This window comes from Neomonachus schauinslandi, chromosome 10 (assembly GCF_002201575.2).
Source record: "Neomonachus schauinslandi chromosome 10, ASM220157v2, whole genome shotgun sequence".
NCBI classification, from domain to species: Eukaryota; Metazoa; Chordata; class Mammalia; order Carnivora; family Phocidae; genus Neomonachus; species Neomonachus schauinslandi.
Window position 1 is genome coordinate 137,091,077 of NC_058412.1, and position 4,871 is coordinate 137,095,947.

A 4,871-nucleotide genomic window follows, 5' to 3' on the forward strand; every position below is an offset into this window, starting at 1 on the left:
GGGAAAGGGCCTCTCGGGCCCCTGCAGCTCCTCTCTGGGATGGAGCCGTGTCGTCCAGCATGAAGGTCGAAAAGGTCCTGGGTGGGGGGAGGAAGGTAGCCCAAGGGCTCAGCCAGACCTGTGTCCTGGTGACTCAGTGAACAGAACCACCTGGCCAGAAGCAGTTCCAGGACCATGACGAGGCCATTGCCAGCAGAGGGGACCCTGGGCTGGCAACAGGCTGTGGATGTCCAGGATGTCTTCCGGGGCTGGGGAAACTGAGGCAGCCCCTTGCAATCATGTCTCATGAACGTGCGTGCGTCCCCTCTTTTTCACCCCCAGTGCCTTGCTCGCAGCTGGGGTGTCAGACACTGGATGGCCAGATTGCTGGAAGGTTCTCCAGGGAGCATGCAACCTGGCAGCACCTGGGCGAGGCCTATGCCCACAGACAAAGACCTACAGAGCTCAGAGAGCCGGCTTCCAGGGGCGGAGAGAGAGACGAGGTCCTTGAGGATTTCCTGGAGGAGGTGGGATAGAGATGTCCATAGTCGGCAAAGAAGGAAGTTTTCGGGAAAAAGAACAGTACAGTGTGTACTGCAGGGTGCCTGTGGGGCAGGCAGGTCCCACTGGCTGGGAGAAGGCAACCAGATCAGGCGGGAGGGCAGGGAGCCGGGCGCCAGGCAGGAGGTATGAGCTCTGAGCTCCAGCCCCAGGCCAGTGGGAGACACAGGACAAGGACACTGGGCAAGGGTGGGGGCTGAGCCGGGAGGGCATGGGGGTCTCCGGAGGGATGCGGACAGACCCCCCCAGCTCCACGGCAGACTCGGAGGCCCCTGCCGCCCTGCGTTGTGTGTCTTTCCCTTCCTAGGGTCTTTTGCTCCTTTTTGTTGATTATCATGAGGAGCAGCCTTGGCTTAGTGGGACAAGGATGCCGAGGGCAGGGCCTCGGTGGCGGGGAAACCTCCAGCCCGCTCGGTTTGCGGCAGTTCCCAACAAAACAAAACACGAAGGAACGCCCAAGCAGGCCTACAAATAATTGCTGATAATTTGAATGTTTGCTTTTAATGTGTGCAACACAAAACACCTTCAATGCAAACTAATCTTGCTAGTCAAGGCAGGGACAGGATTCAGGAGTGACGGGTATTCCGTGGGTCGGGGTAAGAGCAAGCTGGAAGGCCTGACCCTCTCGGGCCACGTCGGAGGGCCCTGCATGCATACCTGTGAAGCTCCCAGCAGTTCCCATTCCGGAACGGGAGGGCTCTGCCAAATGGACCTTCTGACCCCACCTCCACCCCAGCCCAGCGGGGTAGGCCCTGGGCAGGCCCGGGCAGTTCTGGGTGCCCTCCAGCTGGCAAACACAGTTGTCTCCTTATAGAAGCGAGTGCAGAAAGTGGATCCTGATGAAAGTCAAATGATCCTTCTAGGGAACTGCTGGGCAGCCGGGCCCTGGGTCTGGATGAGGGCTGGGCTCCGTGGGCACTGGGGGCCAGCCCCTGTCTCCCTGCAACTCCTGAAGCTCCTGAGCTACAGAGCCGCTGGCACAGAGGGGGCCCCCCCACTCTGTTGGGCCTGCCTTTCCTGGAACTTAGGGTGCCCCACGTGTCCTCAGATGAGGTCCTCAGAGCTCAGGGCTGTGTGGTCCATCTTTCTCCACCCAGACCCTCATCTCTATCACCAGTATCTCTAAGCAGTGACCGGTTTGTTGGTGGCCTCTAGAAAGAACATGGCGCCTCATCTGTCCACCTGTGGAGTGTCGGAGGTACTTCCAGTTTGGCCATTAACTTGTCCCAAGACCTGGAGAGAGTTTCTCTCTCTTTGCTTCTGATCTCAGGAGGAGACGTCTCTCCTGGACGTGAGATGTGCAGAAAGCCAGCAGACGTCCACGGAGAGACGGTGTGACAGCAGAAGCCTGCACATTTCAGTGCTTTGGGGTGCCTCCAGAGATGATATCAGAGGAGAATGATTGGCCATAAACATGCACCTGGCCCGTTCAGAGTCTCCTGGAGGTGCCCTGACATGCAGCTGGGCGTCCCCCGCAGGACCACAGGGGAGCCGGCGGAACTTGGGCTCTTTCTTTCTTTTCCTTTTAATTATTTCTGCCCCAGACAAAACCCTGCCAGGATAGACGTTATTGAGTTCAGAATGTTCCAGGGCACTTTATCAGGTTGCCCTTGTTCTCAAAGGCTGCTGGGTTCTGTGGGTGACCTCTTGCCAGCCTCCCCACTACCTCTCCGAATCCCTCCACCGCAGGACGAAGGGTGGGGTGGCTACCCGGGTGACAGCCACGCCCACAGCGCTAGGGGCCTGGAGTCTGGGCCAGCAGCCACCCCAAGGCACCACCCCGTCCCTATGGGCAAGCTGCACGGGGTGGGGTCTCGGGCACACAGGTGCTCCCAGGGGCCTCTGGAGGTGCCTAGACACTGGTTAGCTTTTGAGAACCAAGGCCTGCATTTTGCATTAATATGCCTGAAATGTTTGCTCCTGATTTACCTTTTAAATTGTGCCTGTGGACAAGAGCCTCGAGAGGATCCCCGGTGGAGAGCCCTCAGTCTGGTGGTACGGACAGGGAAGGGCCGTGAGCCCAGGCTCGCTGGGGGCCAGCGCCTCCCAGAGGTGGACGAAGGCCCCGTTGAGTGGGCCATGGATGGAGACAGGGCCCAGACAAAATAGCAAACAGCAGGGAATCACGGCGGGAGCCAGGCCTTTCCTCCCTCCTCCTCCCACCTGCCAGTCGGGTCCGGAGATGGTCTCCTGCCCCTTAGTGACTGACAGCAGCCCTTTGGCAAACAAAGAGGGAGCAGGTCCGAGGCCCAGAGCTCTCTGCAGGCAGTAGTCTTTGGCTAGAAGTGAACACCGCTTTCTGTTTTCCTTTATCCATGTTGATGCTAGCCTCTCTAGGATAAAGACACGGATTTACCTTTTTAAAAAGAAATGTACTGTTTTAGTAAAATACATGAATTGTCCGAAGGAAAAACATTGTGTAAATAACAGTCTCCAGGAATAAAATCCAAAATGAAGTTTGGAAACAGTAAGTCCAATGCTGCTTCTGACACTTGAAATGCTCTCATGCCATCACTATCAGAAGATCAGCCAACTCTGTTCACACACTTCCCATGACAGGGAGCTCACTACCTACCAAAGGCATCTCCAGTCAGGTCCACTGGGAAATGCTGCTCCCAGCGGGCTCCACCCCGAGGCCAGGTCTGCAGAGCAGCTCACCAGCCTCTCTTCAGAAGAGCATGCTCTCCCTCCAGCAGCCTCCTTTCCCAGGCAGACCAGTGAGGTCCTCCCGCTAGTTCCTCATCCTCAGAGAGAACTTCTCCTCCTGGGAACACTGTTGGTAGTTTCTCCTCTTACGCGGTGGGGCCAGGAGTGGAGGCTGATATTCCAGGAGTGGGCAGACCTCGCCCCAGCTTCCAGGTGTGGATGTTTGCATGGAGGCAAGGACAAGACCAGGGACCCCCGGGGCCTGGCACGAGTGGGCAGAAGCCGGCCCTCTGAAGGCAGAGCATTTCGTAAATAACTGTGCAAATGTGGGTTCGTCCATGAGCCCCAGCACCGCCCCTCCCCAGCCCCCACAGGAAGAAGTCAGCCCCACGCCTCCTCAGTGGCTGTGTGGGCCTAAGGCTCTGTGTGTGCTCCCCCACCAGCCCCAGGTCATGCTTTGGTCATTTCTCCCTTACCCAACGGACGTCAGGACTTAAACACACATGGTTGACATTTGTAGACTTCTTTTCTTTCCTTTCCTTTTCTTTCTTTCTTTATTTTGAGAGAGAGAGCGCACGCACTTGCACGAGCAGGGTGGAGGGGCAGAGAGAGAGGGAAAGAGAATGCCAAGCAGGCTCCATGCTCAGTGAGGAGCCCAATGCAGGGCTTGATCTCATGACCCTGAGATCATGACCTTGAGCCGAATCAAGAACTGGTTGCTTAACCGACGGAGCCCCCCAGGCACCCCCTTTTTTTAATGGTGCCCCATTCTTTTAAAATGAATTCATTTTGTGAAAACTAAAAAGGAAAAACTGTGGGGTGTCAGTGTGATCTGCTGTTACTGTACTAACTTGGCAACCCCTCGGTCTCATCCCCATCCCCTGCCTCATCCCTACGGCGTTCAGGGACCTCTGAGGAAGTGTTGTCATCAGCCCCGTTTTATAGATGATGTAACTAGACTCAGAGAGATTAAGCAATGTGTTCGGGGTCACACAGGGGAGAACAGTGGTGGAATGCCAACAGGCCCTCCTTTTGGTGGCCATGTGGCAGAAAAGCCCCTCACTCCTTCCTGACGGTGCCCATGGCAGAAAGAGGATCATTCTAGAGAGAAGGCTGGATTCCCCAGGTGAGGGTGCTGGCCTCACCATGAGCCAGGGTGAGCCCCTAACCGACATCCTCCCCAATTCCCCCAGGGCCCCAGGAGGCACCAAGGAGGCCCACACCCGCCCGCAGCCCAGGCCAAAGCCAGCCTACCAGCGCCCCGGCCCGGCTCCCACCGGCCACGGGTGGCCTTTCCGAAGGGTTGGGCAGGAAACTTCACTTCCTCTCAGGGCCTCTGCCACAGCCCCCGTCCCACACGCCAGCGGCCTTCTGAGTCAGAGACCAGTCGCCACAGGGCCTGGGGACTTCACCGCCCCGCTCTGGGTTTCTGGCCTGCAGCTCGGGGGTGCCGAGTCTCTTGGGGCTGGGGAGGGATCCGTCAGGGGCAGGCGCGCTGGGCTGGGGTGCCACGGCGACCCGGGGGCGGGAGAGGCACCGCGGTCTCCGCTCCGCCCCGCCCCCGCCGCGCGCTCCCGCGGCTGTCACTTCAGGGGGCGGGCCCGGGGCGCGGGGCGGGCGCAGCCAGCGCGGCGCAGCCATTGGCCGGGGTAGGTGGGGCCGGCGGTCGCTCTGGGGCCGGGCGG